General features: G+C 38.5%; 1 protein-coding gene across 1 annotated transcript in view; it reads left to right on the forward strand.

Moving 5' to 3' along the window:
- BACH2 (BTB domain and CNC homolog 2) overlaps positions 1 to 19,560 on the forward strand; it is a 309,638-nt gene that overhangs the window by 159,579 nt on the left and 130,499 nt on the right. The window contains exon 3 of the mRNA XM_025042865.1: positions 13,932 to 14,080. The gene's annotated coding sequence lies outside the window, so the exon portion shown is untranslated. The remainder of the gene's footprint in view (positions 1 to 13,931; positions 14,081 to 19,560) is intronic.

Genomic DNA, 19,560 nt, shown 5'->3' on the forward strand with positions numbered 1-19,560 from the left:
TGTGAATGTAGTAGCTTTTGTGAAAATAACCACCACTGTCCCTCAAAGTAGTGTACACTGAGAGTCTATCCAGAGTGGAAAGATGTACATAAGGAGAAGAGTTTACGTGAAAACCCATAAGAAGTCTTTGCTGATAGAAAAGTTCACAACTCTTTTAAGATATGTTCTCCTGTAGAAATAAAACTTTAAATTCTGTTACTTTAAGAATGATGAGGCCAGACCCTGTGCCATCCTTACCTAATGATGCCCATTTAAGTAGACCTAAGAGGATGGGCTGAGAACTTGACCTATCTTTATAACACTACTTCTATGGAAAATAGGTTCAAGTCTCACAAACTCATCTCTTCGAATCATTGTGTGGGCTGTCAGCGAGAGTAGGAATAACACTAAGACTGTGGCCCAGAAGTATGACCTATGACTATCACCCATCACTAGAGAACTAGTAGTATAGGCTCTTGATATTTGCAGTGCAGTTCAATTGCTGGGTTTATGGGCTGGGGTCTACATGTGCTTTAGAAACTTAAAAATACTTAAGATACCAATCCACAACACACACACACACACACACACACACACACACACACATGCACACACTGTTAGAACAAACAAGTTCCTCAAGGTTGCAAGATAAAAGGTCAATATACAAACATCAATTTTATCTCTACACTAGCAGTGAAACAGTCTGAAATGAAATTAAGAAAACTCCGTTTACAATAGCATCAAAAAGTGAAATTAATAAATTTAACAAAAACATAAGACATGTACACTGAAAACTATAGAACACTATGGCAAGAAATTAAAAAGACCTAAATAAATGGAAAGACATCCAATAGATTGGAAGGCATTATTGTTAAGATGACAGTATCATTAAACTGATCAACATACATATTCAACACAATCCCTATCAAAATCCCAGCTAGCTTTTCTGTAGAAATCGACAGGCTAATTTCAAAATTCATATGAAAATGCAAGGGACCCAGAATAGTAAATCATCTTGAACAAAGCTGGAGAAGTCACACTTTCTGATTTGAAAATATACTATAAAGTTTTGAAAACAGGGTACTATAGCCATAGGATAGACCATGGAATAGAATTGAGAGCCCAGAAATAAATGTTTGTAGTCACAATTTTTCAGCAATGGTGCCAGAATGGTTTGATGGGGGAAAATGGTCTTTTCGACAATTGGTGCTAGGATAACTGGATATTCACATACAAAGGAATGAAATTGGACCCCTACCTTACACTATATACAAAAATTTTACTACAAATGGATCATAATACTAAATGTAAGAGCTAAAACTATAAAACTGTTAGAAGAAACATAGGAATAAATCTTTATGACTTTGGATTAGGCACTGGTTTTTTAGATATGACACCAAAAGTAGAAGACACAAAATAAAAAATAGAAAAATGGAACTTCATAAAATTAAAAACTTCTATGCTTCAAAGGAAACCATTAAGAAAATGAAAAGTTAACCCACAGAATGGGAGGAGATATTTGTAAATCATGCATCAGATCAAGGATTTGTATGCAGAATACATAAAGAATTCTTACAATTCAGCAGTCAAAAGACAATTCAATTAAATAACAGGCAAAGGATTAAAATAAGCATTTCTCCAAAAAAGATATACAAAAGACCAAAAAGTGCATGAAAAGGTGCTCAGCATCATTAGTCATTAGGGAAATGCAAATCCAAACTACAGTTACATTCCACTTTATCCCCACTAGGATGGCTAAAGACAAAAAGATAGTAATAAGTGTTGGTAAGAATGTGGAGTAATCTGAACCCTTATGCATTGTTGGTGGGACTATAACATAGTACATCCATTTGGGAAAATGGTTTTGGCAGTTTCTAAAAATGTTTTAGAGTTACCACATGACCCAGTATATTGATCAGATTTCTTCAGAGAAACAGAACCAATAGGATGTGAATATATATACAGAAAGAGAGATTCATTTTAAGGAATTGTCTCAAGCAGTTATGAAGACTGGCAAGTCCAGTATCTGCAGCGTAAGCCAGCAAGGCTAAAGACCCAGGGAAGAGCAGATGTTTCAGGTGAAGTCCAAAGGCAGAATTCCTTCTTTCTTGGGAAAGGTCAGTCTTCTTTTTTTAAGGTCTTCAACTGATTGGATAAGGTCCACCCACGCAGTAGACGCAGTCGAGGGTAATCTGCTTTACTCAGATCTACTGATATAAATGTTAATCTGATGTAAAAAATACATTCACAGCAACATTCAGACATGTTTGATCAATGTCTGGGTATCCTGGTCTAGCCAAGTTGATACATAAAATTAGTCATCACACCCAGCAATTCAACTCCTAAATATACAGTATAGTCAAGTGAGTTAAAGCATATGTCCACATATACCAACTGTACTTAAATGGTCATAGCAGCTTCATTCGTAATAGCCAAAACGTGGAAACAACCCAAATGTTCATCAGCTGATGAATGGATAAACAGAATATGGTATACATACAATGGATTATTATTCAGCCATAAAAAGAAATGAAGTATTGATATATAATACAACATGGACGAACCTTGAAAACATTATGTGAAGTGAAAGAAGCTAGATAGAAAAGGACACATAGTATATGATTCCATTTATATGAAATATGCAGAACAGGCAAATCCATAGGACATAAAATAGGTTAGTGATTGCCAAGGGCTGAGGGAGGGGGAAACGAAGAGTAACTGGTAATGCGTATGGGTTTTGTTGTGTCGGGGGGGAGGGGGGCGGGTAATGAAGATATTCTGAAATTAGATCGTGGTGATAGTTGCACAACTCTGTGAATATACTAAAAACTATTGAATTTTATGGTACGTGAATTATATCTCCGGTGCATACTTAAGACTCCAGGTATTAATGGTCCTGACTACCTAATAGACAGTAGCTAGGGTTGCTTCTAAAATGCAGAATGTATGCTGAATCCATAAATGAAGAGTTAGAGGGGCCACAGAGTGGAAACCACCATTTACTAGGCACCTTCTGTGTCTCAGGAACTGTGCATACATCAGCTCATTCAATCATCCTTAAAAAAAAAGAAAAAAGAAAACTCTGTCGGTTGGTATTATCATTCCTGTCTTTTTTTATATGAGGAAGTTGAGCTTTCATTTAAATTAGTTGACCAAAATTAGTCAGCTAGTAACTTCAGACGGCACCAGGATCTGTCTGACTTCAGGCTTATTCTCCTCCCACTGCAGCACACTGCCACTTGAGGAGAAACCCTGTCCCTGGCTGGACAGAGACTGCGGGGTCTGCTACTAAGAGCGGTGGGCAGATTATTCCCAAAGGGCAAAAGTATGAAAGGTTGAAGGGTGTTTTTGAAGAAAAGGCAAAGGAATTAAATATAACATGGAGACTGTTACTTTTATGGTAAAGAAAAAAAATCAAGTTTAATTTTTTTTTTAATTATAAGAATGTCCAGAAAGGCCAACGAGGAAAGTGATGGGGTGGGATGGGGGTTGGGGAACAGCTGTATCTGTGAGAGGAAAATAAAGAACAGAACCCAAGAATATCAGGGTAGCGCAAATATGTCGTAGACTGACGAGAGAAACGAGAGTTCTAAGAGTGGCCAGCTGACTTGGTGAGAGGCGCTACCATGTTGACAGTAAGTTTGACCAAAACAAGAAAAGTCATTTCTCATACCGAGACTAAAGTGGCACCAGAGAATATCACCCTGGGATGGTCCAGGGACCAGGATCCAGTATAGGGCCCCATGGACAAGTGAACTCTTGTTGTTGGAATTCATTCACAGCAAGGGATTTTAACCTGGGTTTATGTATTCTTCAGGGTCCATGTATTTACAGGCTTCTAAGGATCCTTGAACCCTTCCCATTATGTTGAAAGTTTTTGTGTATAAGCATCTTTTTCTGGGGGAGAGTTATCAGGTTGTTAAAGAAAGGTTTTTAAAAATGAATTTAATTGTTTCCTTCCAAGTGCCAAGCTAATTTTCTGGCTGTGTGATAGATTGTGTTAAATGGTCTGGCACTCCTAATTTTTGGAATAAAAATGAATTCTTAGCGAATGATCTCACTGCCTGCAGTGCTGTCTGAGTCTGTCCTGGCATTTGATAGAACTTGTTAGGGGATTAGGTAAGACAGGATGTTGGTACATTTGAGGTCATTAAACTGAAAAAGGAAGGGGGGAAAAAAAGAAATCTTGCTAAATATATCGTGGAGTTGAACGAAATGCTGAATAGCTAAGGGACGTTCTTTGTGCTCTGTGCCAACACTTTTAAACCCTGCTTAAATAAAAGAAGTGGCGGAGACAGCTCCATCCAGACACAGTGCACTGGTAAATGCCTATCTTTCCAAGAAATACTGTTTAACTTGTCCTTTTATGGAGGAGATGTGGAAGGTTGTGTTGTCCTGGGTTCCGTAACATTTTTGTAAGTGGATACAATAATACAGTTCCTGGAGAAACAACAAAAGCTACCTTTTCACCAGCAGCAAGCATTCTCACGGTTCCAGTTTCAAGAGTAGGAGAATAACGGAGAATATGTCACAGAGAACATAATGTGTATGAAAGGTTTTGTTAGATAAAATGTAACCCCCACAAAAGTTTATTTTCTACCTGTCTTTCCCTTCAGTTTTTTTTCGGCAGGGGGCGGGGGGGTGTCCTTTCAATATTATTTTGAATTTACTATTCAGAAAATACTTAAAAATGTGTTGGATTGGGTAGTAATGATGGTTGCAAAACAAAGTGAATGCGTTTAATTCCACTCAGCTGTACACTTAAAGATGTTTAAAATAATAAATTTTATGTTTTGCATATTTTACCACAATTAAAAAAATGTATTGGATAATACAGAGGGAAAAACCATTTGCCTTTTGAGATGGGAATTTCAAGTGTCTTTATATGTTAAATGTCAAACTCTTTCCTCTGTGCGATATGAATATGTAAGTAACAAGCAAAAAACTTGTGTGGGATGAAAATGCTCATTTAAGTACTGTGTGGTCCCAACTCTGCCACGTGCTGGCTATGGGACCTGGGACCATGTATCCAAAGCAGATGATAAGCCTTCAATAAATGATACTTTCTCCTTTCTTCCTTCCTCTCCTCACATCTCAGTGTCCTTATTAGTAAAATGGTCTCTAAGATCCTTTTCAACTCTGCTGATCCGTGGTTTATGAAAAAAAAAAAATTAAGGTCTGCAGAGCAGTATACATTCCATATGGACAAACACAGCGCCCCCCCCACCCACCCCCCACAAGTGTACACACAGCAATTTCTGCCGGTTCAGATGCTCGCTCTCCTCTGCTCCCCATTCTTTCTCTGCCTCAGCCTGCTAAGAGTGAGCCATGAGCTTGGAAATGGGAATGGAAAGGAGAGAATGTTGAGGTGACTCGAGACAGAGGACTGGAACAAGAAGGATCCTGGCAGTGGATGTCAGGCTGGGTGAGGGACTGCAGGAAGACCCTGATGGTACCACGCGGTTGAGGGTACAGTGAGATTCAGGGCCATAGCCTCAGATTCTTTGAAGGGTACGTGACCACAGCAAGATTAAGCATGATTGATTTTTATACAAGGCAGATGGTGGCAAGAACGTGGAGACTGTAAATCCAAAGAGAGAAGCTGAGTTTGTCATGCGAGGAAGAAGCAGCAGGAAGCAGAGCCTGTGTGAGAGAAGTCTTGTGGGGAGATGGCAGCTGGAGGGAAGGGTGAGGACAGGTGTATGGCCAGAGTCTCCAGTCCAGGTTCAAACTGGGAGCAGAAGAGATCTGGCTGTAATAAATCTTAGCCAAGAGAACAAAAAAGATTAAAGGAAAAGACAGAAAATAAACTTTTAGTGGGTTACAGTTCATCGAATAAAACCTTTCATACACGTTAGGTCCCGTGAGTCTCCTTGCGAATCAGCAGACCTGGAGTGTCTTGGGGACCCTTGATGCCAAGAAAGAATTGAAAACAGAAAAGTCCGTTACTATGACAGTAGCCGTGGGCCAGGTGAGAAATGATGGTGTTGGTAATAGAGATGGAGTAGACAGATTAGAGACCTAAGTTGAAGATACTTGCTGATGAATTAGATGTTAGAAGTGAGGGAGAGAGAAGAATCAAACATAACTCCTAGGGTTTGGCTGGAATAACTGGGTCAGTGGTAATGCCTTTCCCTGAGATGGTGCATCCCCACCACTTAGGCACTACATGCCTCACCTGTCTTCAAGGTCCTAGGCCAGACTTGCAGCCATCGCCTCTGCTGCAGTGGTCAGCTCTATGTGGACCCCACCAGCCTCACATGAGGACAACCCAGCAGCACCCTGCCTTGTCTGAGACCAACTGGGCACCCGCACCAGTGCAGCCTGGAAGTCAGTGGGCACCTGCCTCTGGCAGATAAGGCTGGCAGGCATGTGTGGCTCCCCAGAATTGGCAGGTTTTCTGGCTGATGGGTGAAGCGCAGGGAGAGACAAAGTTGTCAGATATGGAGAAGGAGGCAGAGAGCCTTCAGGAGGAAGACAGCCCAGACCAAGTGTTGAACCTGGGAGGAGTCAAGGCACTATTGATGCCCATCCAAGTTTTCAAGAAACTGTCTTTCACTGAGTTGACAGGGACTGCCTATAATGCATGCTTATCTATACTCCTACAAATTAAATTAGTCACTGTCTGTATGATTTCATGGATGATCTTTGACATAAGGATGGAAAATATGGTATTTTGGAAAAAACTGCCACATCAGAACCTGCTTCAGGCATTTTCTGCTTGGGCATTGCCAGGGATGGTGATGCTCTTCAAAGACTGGGACCCAGACATGAGACACCTGATGCACTGCTTTCACTGCCACATCCCGTGACTTACAGTTTGCCTTCAGAGAATAATCAGGGTCATCTTTTTAAAAGATACCTGATAGTACTTTTTCTAAGAAACTGCAAAAAGAAAAAAAAAATTATTATATTATGTAAAGTATAACCATTTTAGTACTAACAAGCTAATCAACTCTTTTTATACAAATAATTAAATTATTGTAGGACCCGAAGCTTTATCACTTTACTTCGACATTTTACTGGTAGCATATGTAAAAGAGGTCACATTTCCTCTGGGGAGAGGGATGTAGTCTCCCAAACTGTAGTGGATGGCAGCGTTGCATAGCAAAAGGGTGGCTTTTAGAGTCATGCAAGCGTGGATTCAGTTGCATGTCATCCCCTTTACACCAGTGTGACCGTAGGCAAGGCACTTTGCCTCTCTGAGCCATAGTTTTCTCATCCACCAGACAGACTCTAATAATATCTGTAAAATTCCTAGCACAGTTCCTAGCACATAGAAGTTTCAGTTAATGGAAATTATTATTATTACTATGTATAAATGCAGACCAGTATTCTATCTTTTTTGTTTTTTGTAATATACAATCTACAGAAACCTCAAAATTACTTCAGGTTATGTATTTTCAACACTTGTTTCTTTTTAGCTTTTTCTTTTCTGAGTTATCGGTGGCGAGTAGTTCTGATTGCATCATCCTGTTATGATAGAGGTGAAATATCTGAATAAGCTCTCCACTATATTTTGGGAACTTAAACACTTTGAATATCAAAGAAGTGAATTTTCTAGCTGTGGTTCTCCAACTAGAATAACTTGGTCCCAGTGCCTGAAATGTGTAAGTGGAAACTTTCAGAGATGTTTTATCTTAATCTTCTCCATCCTGTCTGAAATGGCTGAGTCTCCTCCCCAGTTCTTTCTCTGTTGCAGAAAAAAAAAAAAAGCACATTTCCTTGCATCACCTTCCCATGCCAGTAGAACAAAACACAAAAGCCACAAGACTGTGATTCAAAGGCCTCTGCCTTATACAAGTGACTATTAAAATTCTGTTTGAAATGTAGATTTTAAAAAAATCCATCTCTCTAATTTCCAAAAAAATAACATCAGTTGACCTCTTTCATTTTAAAGCCCTCCGGCCATAGAACGGTGTATGACTATGCCACTTAGTGTTTCTGAATGTGAATAAAGACTCCAGGACCACGTACAGCTAGCATGTGTATGTACTGCTAAAGCTGTCACCAAATTTTTAGTAATAGTCCTGTACAGCATGAGACCAGTTGAACATCTGAGATTTGACCTTTTCTAGCAGTTGATAGTCTCTAAGTGCAATTTGTATTTTTGGAAGTAAGTTTTGAACGCTTATTTTGTTTTCTGACCACTGTAGTTTATTTTTCTACTTGATCTAGAGGAAAAAAAGTGACTGTGTGTGTGTGTGTGTGCGTGTGTGTGTGTAGGTAGGTAGATGTACAAGGGTCATTTATTAGCCCTAAAAATCAATAGTGTGACTTTGGGCAAGGAGACCAGAGTGGCATTTTGAAGCTATCGTGTCATCCGAGGACAACCTTATTGGGACCGCTGAGCAAAATCAGCTTGTTTTGCTTGGTGAATCTTTCACCTCAAGTGATAATATAAATACGATGGAGAAAATTAGCTTTAAAAACACTATATCCTAGAACGTGATGTCCCTGCCCTTTTAAATTTAAGCAAACCTGGATTCAGATTCAAAGCATGGAACGATTCTGAAAATTTTGTCTTCTTTGCTCTGTATTACTCTAAATCCTAGTATGGTAGAAGAACTGATAGAAGAGAACTGACAGCAGGAGTTCTTGGGAAGGGAAGCAATATTGGAAATTGGAAAAGCATTAAACCAAACCCCCTTTATGTTTCTCAGAAATTATGTTGTTGCTAATAGATTTGTGATGTAGATAAAAATGCCTCCACCTGTAGTTTCCTGGGGAAAAGCAAATAGGGCTTTGCTCATCAAATCCCATTAAGCCAGTAAGAAAATCTTAGCTAAGAGTTGAGTTGAAGGGATAAAGAATGCAATCAGCCTTACTTATACAAGAAGTACCTTCTAGAAAACCTGATCATTTCACAGCTAATTGGTATAAACGTTCCTTTGCCCACTGCTTGCAGCTGGAGACCCACTTATACTTTTTATAACTGTTGCTGTAATTAAATGCCATTTACTTTTTCTGAGCTTAAGAATGCAGGTCCCACTGACTTTTTCTTTTAAGTAAATTTAAGCTTGTACAAGAGTAAATCACTTACAGATAATTTCTCATATCTGAGATATGTTACTTTACTTGTAAGTGAATGAATAGTAACCATTCAACTATCTCTTTTTTAAACTTTCCCCCAGCTTCTCTAACAGTAAATATGAAGAAATGAAAAAGCAGTGCTTTCGTGCTTAGTGTAGCATTACCATATCTCCTCACCCACTTTTCCCTAAGAGCGGTCTGGCAAACCACTTCAAGGCTTTGTGAGGTCATTGGAAATCGATAGAGCTGAGAAATGCCACGAGGACAAAAAAGTGTCCATGGCTCTCTTCTTCGCCATTGATTTGCGATGCCTAAATGGTGCCCAGCACCCAGGAAGAGTCAGTAAATGCTTCTTGAATGAATGACTGGGTATTGCCCTATGGGGTTCTTGGGTCTGTAATACATCCAAGAAAACTAGTATGTGAGGCCGCCTAGATAGAGCCACCCTGTCCAATAAGGTAATTACTGACCACATGTGGCTATTAGAATTTAAATTAACTGATTAAAGTTTAAAATTCAGTTCTTCGGTCACACTAGGCACCTTTTAAGTGCTCAATAGCCATATGTGGCTGGCGGCTGCCATATTGGACAGCACAGATATTGAACATTTTCCTCATCACAAAAGGATTATTAGACAGCACTGATAGAATATCATTAGTGGAGGCCTAAGTTAGTGGCTCCAGTCTTTTTAAAGTGAAATTCCCATGTGACCATGATGTATACTCATACTACGAAAAGTAGCCCTTTTACATATCTTCCCCAGCATTGTAGGAACTCAGTCAAGAAAGGTGGGTGGCCCACAGAGGTGGCTGTCTCTTTGAAACGGATAGCCAAACAACCATGGGGCTCTAAGTCTCATCGACATTCCGGTAGTATATACTTACTTGGCTATGCCAATTGTTAGAGTAGGGAAATAATAAAGAGCTGCTGTTTCAAGCTCCTCCAGTGCCTCCTCCCTATGCCCCAGCAGCCCTGGCTATTTACATAGGATGCCCCCAACCTCCCCTCAATCAAGCAAAATGAGTTAGTTAATCCCTGTCCCATCGCTGGGGGTAGGAGGCTGCTCAAGCACCCTGCCCCAGCACTACAGGTCTCAGATTGGTGGGTGCTCCCTTGGGCCTCACAGTGGCTTGGCCTTCAGGAGGGACTGCTCCCTAAGAGTTTGTCTTAAGGCTGCCCCATCCCTACTGGGGCCAACTCACAGATCACAGAACCACTGGCCTCAAGAAGACCTTAAAACCCTCTCATCTAACCCCCTTAATTTATTGCAGAAATCAAGTCACAGAGAATCACTTAGTCAGTTTGTGGCTAATTCAGAGATAAAACTCAAATCTCCTAACTTGGTTGTTTTTTGTTTGGGGGATTTTTTTTTTTTGCTGTATCTTCCTGTTCTCAGTTTCCTTAACTATGAAATGAGGATTAATATCTTTATGCCTCACACAGTTGTTAGTAAAAAGAATAATGATACCCAACATTTTATGTTTGTCTTACAGTTTGCAGAAATTCTCCTGTGTGTGTTCTCATTTAATCCTCACAAGAATCTGTGAACGGTATTAGACTTAGAGACAGTGAATGACCTGCCCAAGATAACAAAGCTGCTGTGAGTAGCTGAGGTCTAAGTCTCTTAGGGCTTGGGAAACTATAAACTCTTATAAACCTGAGATAACATAACCACATGGCATTACTAGTTTTTAGCTTGTGGTATTTTGCAGTTAAAGATTTAGTAGTGACATTGAAAGTGGTAACTTTGTTCAAGTGATGCTTTTTTTTTTTTTTTTTTGCTTTGATAATGTGCCAATTGCACAGACTTTGGTTTAGCATTCAAACAGAAGTGGGCCGCTTCAAAGTATATTTTTAAGATGAGAGACTCCAAATTCGTAATTAGCTTTAGAAATGCTAGTTTTACAGTTTGAATATCTAAAAAGCTTCTGGAAATCATTTCTCTATTACTGGTGGTTTATTTTTTTGTATTCCCCATCACCCCAAGCAATTAGGCCCTTTGGAAAAAAACGAAGTATGTTCTTTGAGGGGTCATTTCCTTTATTCCCACTTTATTTTTCACACTCTGTAGCCCTGGTGTACTTAGAAAATAAACCATGCATCTGATCGAGGCAAAGGCAAATCATTTAGAAGCCATTCTACTTGATAGTCTTTTGGTCTTTAGATAATTTTGATCGAAACATTCCTTACTTTTCGATAAGATTGTAGAGAAGATCAATTTAACTCATTCCCAAAAATAAAATTGAAAAATTTTCGCATCTCTCTTTCTCTCTCTCTACCTTAGTCATTTTATAGTATATACTATGTTCTACTATGCAGAAATTGAGTTTATAGATAAAGGAAAGAGGATATTTCATTTCATATACAAAATAAATATCTCTTCAGTTTTCTTATATTAGCTTATAAAGATTGTGGCATTCTCTACACCAGTTATCCTGTAAGGTTAAGTATATATAAAGGTAAAAGAGAAGGTTTATTAGAAGAAGCTGTAAATGTAAAGGAACTTAGGGTTGTGAGCCCTGATTTATTAGTACTAATTTATAGTTACATTTGGAAAGAATGTGTTTGTATGTTTGCTTGTTTTTTTAAATGTTTATTATGTATACGTCTTCATATTTTCTCCCTATATACCGTTTTGTGTTATACACAGCAATTGAGATTCTCAACTCTCTATTGTACTCTGAGATATAGCCTCCATCCTGTCAATGTAGGACCTTCAAAGTATTTACTATTATCTAGATTTTCTTGGATGTTATTTATGCCATTTTCCCTCCTTTGTGTAGATGCTATGGAGGATGCTGACCAAAAAAAAAAAAAAAAAGCATGAAGGTGAAGTTTATGATTTATAGCCAGACTTGGAGTCATCAAGTCATTGAAGTATCTTGGAGTCATTCAAAATACTAGACTTGAATAGATGATTGAAATTCCAAACCTCTAATTCCTCCAAAGGTATTAGGATAGAAGAGGGACTGATGAGCATGCTAATACTTTCAAACTTCACAGCTACCAGTTTTTATACCAGTGCACTTGGCATTAAATAAAGTAATGCATACAGGGCACCAGCACCAGAGCTGACACATTGTAAGCGCTCAGGAGGGCTAGCCGTTGTTATTCGCCTGTCTGATTTGATTTTGTCTTCACATCTCTTCCTGCTCTCTGATGGCCATGCTGAAAAGCAGTGAAATGTCCAAGAAATAGGAAAACACCAAAAGGAAGGGAAACTCCAGACCTCAGTAGTCCAGAAGCAGACCTTATTAGCCCACAGATAATCGGCAGCTGACTGCCACTCTTCTCATGATGGTGTGTGAATAATTTCCATATCCCCTCATACTCTTTTCCAAGTGAAGACCCCATGGATACATGGCAACTCCTCCATTGCCCAGATGTGATTCAGTATGGTCTTATGAGGTTCAATTTGATAGAAAACTTACATTAATCTTGTCTCTCACTTGTTATGTGAAAAACAGTGAGCTGTTCACTATCTTCTGTTTAAGAAAAATAATAATATCTAAGTATTGGTTGTCACTGATTAGAACTTTGTTAAGATAAGTGAGGTGCAAGTGTATTTTTTTGTGTACCTTTGATAAAGTGGGCAATTAAACTTAGGCTGTGGCAAGAGTTTAAATTGGTACAACTTTTCTGGAAAGTCATCAAAATTCATACCATTTTACCCAATAATTCCTTTTCTAGGAATCTACCTGAGCAAATATTCAGAATTCAGACAATCTGATATCCATACATATCTCCCAAAGTGTTATTTGCAATAACAAGCAAACCAAAAAAGAAAACAATATATAATTCCAAAAATGAGAGAAATAGCTAAATAAATAAAACTCTTTTCTGTGGGATGTAATATTACATAGACATAGAAAAGCACATCAAAAAAATTAATAACAGGAAAATGCTCACTTTTTTTTACATTGAATGAAAAAGTGAAAACAAAACTTGAAGTATTTTTGTGTATATGAAAAGAGAATCCTGGTCTATAATCCTTCATCCCCAATTCTGAATCCAAAAGTTTTCAAAAATCAAAAGGATTTTTTGCTAACTTCTTTGGTGGGAAAACCTGATCTGAATTAATGCGAGGCTCTGTTTTGTGTGACTTAATAGGAATGTACATCTGTTTTGCCAAAAAAATATTTAATGTGTTTATGGAGTACTGCTCCAGACTCTGATGGAGTATTACGTGATAAGTGGTAGTTGCATCGTCACACTCTCTAAAATCCAAAAAGTTCAAAATTCTGAAACATATTTAGCCCAATAGTTTTAGTTAAGAGGTTATGGACCTATACAACAAAATATCATCAGTGTTTTATCAGAGTCAAGGTTAGTTACAGTTGATCTTTATGCTTTTCCATATTTTCCAAAATGTTCTATAATAGGCATGCATTAATTTAGCATCAGAAAAAAAAGAATGTATTATTAGTTTAAAAACAAACATTTGAGATATCATAGAATTATCTCATTTCAGTCAAAATTCTCGACTTTTTTTCTTGACTTGCTTCCTGTGTCGTCTTGTTACTAAAGCCACATGTGTCTTTTAAACCAAAGTGTTCTGATTTGTTGAAAGAAAACATTCATGAGAAGAAATAGAGAAGGAGAAACTGATTGGCCTGTCTCCTAACTGCTTTTGGGTTCGGGAGAGCACCCAGTGAGCGATGGATGCTCACGTAAAGGAAATACTCAATAAATAATGGCTTCCACCAGGGTGGAGCCCAGGCATTAATACCATGGACTGTTTTATCATGTTGTGTTTATGTGGACAGATCAAGAGGTACACAGCCAGAGGCACAGTAAGATCGTTCTGAGGTCGTAACAGCAGGGGGAAGGGTGAAGCAGGAGAGTAGGAGGGAGGGGGAACATTTAACAGGTGTGGTTTACTCTGCTACTGCTAATGACAACTCTTCCTCCCCAATCAGGTGGACACTCACTAACCCGTCACAAGGTTGCCCCACAAAGCTTTGGGGTCCATGTCTGAATGGATTGCTGTAGCCTTCTCATCTCTCCCTTCGCCCGGTTCCCTGCATCCTAAGACTCCAAGCCAGCACAGGACCTGGAAAAATTACATGTAAGTTTTGATTAAGGATTCTTTTCTCAAACCAACAATGGTAAGAATTTTCTTAGGTGATAATAACATATAGCCTAAGCACACACAAATAACTTTTCTTTTAACAAAATATCTTGAAAATTATAACTGAAGAAGGGAGCTGGGTTAGATTCTGCATGTTGATGGTGCCTTAACTCAGTGATTCTTAAACTTGAAGCTTGCATCAGAATCATCTGGAGGGCTTATTAAATTACAGTTTGCTGGGCCTCCTGTCCAGAATTCCTAAGTCAGTAGATCTGGGGTGAGCTGGGAACTTGCTTTTCTAGCAAATGTCCAGGTGATGCTGATAGAGCTGGTCCAGGGACCCCACTTTGAGAATCACTGGTTTAGCTCAAGTGTGACTGAAAAGAGGAGTGTTAAAAGTAGAAAAGTGTATTAAATATTACTTAAACATCACTGAATTAAGATATTTAGTGCTTCACTTGGTACATTGACTCATCTCTCAGAAAAGAGAATTTTAAGGTCCTCTCATCACCATTACATTTGAAAGTCCATCCAAATAGATGTCATTATCTGTCAGCTTTACTCCAGATCTGCTGGTACCAGTCATTGATTGCCCTTTGTTTTCAGCAGGTATGACTAACAGTGCTGTTATTAGGCTAAAATGACAGCTCTAGTCCTTTTGCAAGTGTGCTCATCGTACTTTTAGACACACTCAAAAAGGAAAATCTTTGTTTTTCCCAGGTTGGAAACACACTGCTCCCTTTCAGAGTGAATCATCATACTGTCCTTCCCCTCATACACTTAAAATGTGACTTGATTTTACAAAACACATGTGGGAAAGGAGGCATTTTTAACAAACAGACCAAGTCAGCAAGTCCAGGTTTTTGTGGGGTTTTAAATTCTCAGGACTGACGTATTTTGAGGATCAACATGCTATTGTTTTAGCTTTGGATCAAGCCAGTCACCTCTCTACTAAGGATAAGAGTCATTTATTCCATGTTGATTAATAGAAATAAGTAGAAGAGTTTGGCTCAACAAATACGCACTTGGATATACGTGAGCATTCATGTAAATGTACATATAAGTCTGTGAATATATATGCATTTTGTGTATTTCTAAGCTTTCACTGTAGGAATTTTTTTTGTTTCATTGAGTCAGTGTGAGTGTAAAAATAGTATGAGTGATGCTGTCCAGAAAATGTTTGAGAAACTCCTGAGCATTTTAAATCTGTGGATAAGCCCAATGATTTATAACATTTTACTTGGATGTGGTCAATGTTATCATTCAAAGTAGCACTTACAACTTAGAGTGCTTTTATTACAACTCCATAGAATTGAGAATAATCACTGTTAAAGCAATTCCCAAGCAGATGTGTAATGAAGGAGGATATCTATTTCCTAAATATTAGCAGAGCCCAAAATCCGGGCAATAGATTAATTGCATGTGTTTAAAATAAAAATCACAAAGTCAGAAAAATAAGACCAAAAAAGTGATAGGTGCTGAACTGAAAAAGTTCTAAAGGAATTATTCCAGAGCTAACTTCTGGGAGCTGCGCAGAGGCTAATGGCATTGGTATCAGGACTGACAGAGTTGTGAGTGATGTAATTATCTATTATTACTCTACCCTCACAAACTGAAACATCTCTGTCAAGCACTAATTAGTTATTCTGCACAGCATTCTTGGATGGAAGGTTTCCAGTTTATGAAGCATCTTCACCATGAAGTGAAAGAAGTGGGTCAGATCAGATGCTCCTTAATCTCACTCTTGCTTTGGCTTCTGTGAGTATCCACGTCTACATATCAGGTGTTTCTGTAGGATGACCTTTTATGTCAGTCAGTTTCATAACCACAGTCCTGAGGGGTAAGAAGCCTTCTGAGATACCTTAGGTAATTAGAGCTTCAAGCTCCTGCCCAACCTGGGTCAGCCTGCCTGGATCACTTCCCGCGCCCTCAGGCAAAGCGCTCAGATCACCTAGTACTTACAGCAACTTTATAAAATACCATGCATGTGTGTGGACCAGGGTATGTGGGAACCATCTGTTTTCTCTTTAATTTAGCCGTGAACCTAAAACTGCACTAAAATAAAGTTTATTATTAAAAAACCCTGAATATCAAAAAGTATGACGGTTCCTCAAAAAATTAAACATAGAATTACCACATGATCCAGCAATTCCACTTCTGGGTCTATATCTAAAAGAAATGAAAGCGGGGACCTGAATAGATATTTGTACACCTCATGTTTATAGCAGCATTATTCACAATGTCAAAAGGTGGGAAAACCCACATACCTATCAACCAATGAATGGATACAGAAATTTTAGTCTGTACATACAATGGAATATTATTCCACATTAAAAAATGAAATTCTGATATACTGCAACATGAATGAACCTTGAAAATACGAAGTGAAATAAGGCAGACACAAAAAGACAAATACTGTATGAACCCACTTATTTGAGATATAGAACAATCAAATTCATAGTCAGAAAGTAGAATAATAGTTGCCAGGGGCTAGGAAGAGAGAAGAATGGGAAGTTAGTGTTTAATGGGTACAGAGTTCACTTTGGGAAGATGAAGAAGTTCTGGAGATGGATGGTGGTGATGGTTGCATAGCAATGGAATGTACTGAATGCCATTGAACTGTACTCTTAAAAATTACTAAAATGATAAAATGATATTTACCACAGTGAAAAATACTGAATACCAGAGCTCACTTTCATTCCAGGAATACTATGCAGAGTAACCAACTAGTGCTTGGTGGGGATGTTATTGTTTGTGAGGGCGGAGTAAGAATAGATGGCCGTGTCCCTCCCTCACACCTCCCGATACTTTTCCTGGTGTGCTTTTGGGCAAGGGTGAGGGATTTGCAGAATGCTCTAATTCAGTTTTAGGAATGGATTTCCTATCAGTGCAAGGACGCATTTGTCAGAAACTACCAGGGAAATATGCCATAAACAACTGTAATCTCTGTCAAAATGCCCTTTACATATAAAAGAAAGCTGCTTCACTGTGATGGAGGGAATATGTACCCACTTGTGCTCCTATAGGGAAGTTACTCCACTTTATCAGACATGTTTGCTCATAAATGAGTCCATGTACAGGGTGCCAGCGTGCACGGGATTACAGAGCTGTGCGCATAGCTGTGGCGTGTAACAGATCTTGACCAGTGATGGTAGATATTGAGGCAGGAACCAGGTTGAAGCCTGGTAGAAAATGAAAACTTTGAAAGAAAATTAATAGCATATAGTTCTCCTGAAACAGGGCCTCAAATTATTATAATGCCTGTTTTACATACTTTAAATGAAGTATAATTTATTCCCCCATCACTAAATCTTTATAGTATTGGGTATTACTATACCATAAATCACAGAACAATTTAGTGAGTGACCTGCAGCCCTGTGAGAAATATGCAGTATTGGACCCAGTAAGGTAGTCCATGCAGGCCCTACTTTGGGGGAATTTTGCTTTTTAGTCTATGTTTGTAGAAAGCTGATCTTGGAGAACAATCGGTGAATTCTCATGGAACCTAATAGCCATGTTTTCTTCAGCTTTTCTTTACTAGTTTCAGGCCCGGCCTCTGACCAAGATTGTAATTCCTGAAAAGCAGTGCATAAAGGTCCATAGCTTCAAAAAGCTCAGAAACCTCTGTCCTAAATTACCCCACTTTATCCTTACAACATCAAGATTATTTATGTATGTGTATGCATATTATGTACATATACATACATATGTATGTACTTGGCTTAAAGAAATGGTATAACCAAGAGAAGAGGTAGTATAAAGCCATCAAAATTACAATACATATTGTAATAAAAATCAGTCCCCTCATTCCCACCTCAAACTTTCCAAACCTGCTTAGAAATAAACTCTCCACGCCCTTCACTTAGGTGATGGAGAACAGGGCAAAGCAACAAAAGTTTAAGAGTCATTTGCCATTGGGAGCTGCTATGATATTTAAAAAAGTGAAACTGAAGGTTTTTACAGAAAAGAAAATCTAGGTCAGCCAGTTTAAGAGAAAAGTAAGTGCTTATTCCTCCTTGACATCCACATGTAGCTACCGGCACCCTACGCTTGAGTTGAAACAACATGGATACAGAATCTAATGAAAATTAATTCAGTGCCGTGAGTTCAGAGACCATAATTTTTGGATGGGCACACTGACACATGTTTCTCCTAGAGAAGACCAGCAAACCAACAGTCACCCAGACAGAATCACATAAGGTAGAGAATGCTAACAAAGACAGACCCTTGGGGATTCTCCTTAAGGCTCTCATGTTTCCTAGGAATCAGATGTCCCTGGTTCCGGGCACCAAATTCATGTTTAATGGTAGCCTAGGTACCTGGAACCCAACTAACCAGAACCCTGAATTAACTACCCTTCTACTTTCCCACCCCCACTCAAAACCTACCCCCTCCCACACACCCAACCCTACCACACATATTCCACTTCTCCTTTTCAGAGATAAAGGTTCAGAAGATGACTGTACCCTGGAGGATATTTGTAACTGATGACACTGACCTGCTGAATCACTTGGGAATGGTTACATGTTTTATAATTAGGAAAGGAAACTGCTTTGAAAAGATTTTCACCAAAAAGCATTTTCCAGCTGTCAATTAACCAGAAAATTGAAACAAACAAAAAAACTTTGTCCTCAAATGGGTCTGGTTCACTGAGGTCTTATTGTACTATTTTCATGCCTTAATAATAATCTTCAAATGTTGACTTAGGATAGAAAAATATACCATTTCTTTTTTTTGAGCATTTTATTTTGTTTTATTTTTAGTTTCATTCATTTTTATTCTTCTTCACATTTTAGTTTTTACCACCTTTCCAGTGCCAGAGTTTAAATTTCAGATATTTGTTTATATTTATTCTGTTTATTATATTTGGAAGCACTCTTAAAGTTGTGATATTAGTGATATTAAGAGTGATATATAAAACAATTTTACGAACATATATATTCAGCTTCTATAGTCATGGGGAACCATTTGGCATAGTTCTGAAGCCAATTCTATTTGTTTTTATTAGAATGTATGATATGGTTATTTGTAACATTCACTTTCACAATTATGTTCTGCTCAAGCCATCATCAAAATGAATTTTCTTTATCTGCATATACACTAATTGTACAGATAGGGGTGATATGTGGTCTGGTAACGTACATTAACATATAAAAGCAAAAACTTCGGATGGTATTTCTTGTGAGTCTCCAAATAAACTCAGCCATGCATGTTATGGAGCTGCTCACCAAGTGATCTTGATTGTAGCACAGTTTATCAACTTATTCTAATAATTTCCAGTACGTTGTTTTTTAGAAATTATTTGTGTGCTCTTTTTTGGATGCACTTGTCACTAGCAAAGTGATACCTCTCTCTGAGCTATGATTTAACCCAGGGGATGACACTGCACTCTTCCAAGGACACCTCTGTTAAATTGATCATTGTGAGAGCCCGGGCGCCTGGAGCTTTGTTGCAGCTGGAGAGTGCATGGACCATGG

The sequence above is a fragment of the Pteropus alecto genome, unplaced genomic scaffold (genome assembly GCF_000325575.1).
Source record: "Pteropus alecto unplaced genomic scaffold, ASM32557v1 scaffold7, whole genome shotgun sequence".
NCBI lineage: Eukaryota > Metazoa > Chordata > Mammalia > Chiroptera > Pteropodidae > Pteropus > Pteropus alecto.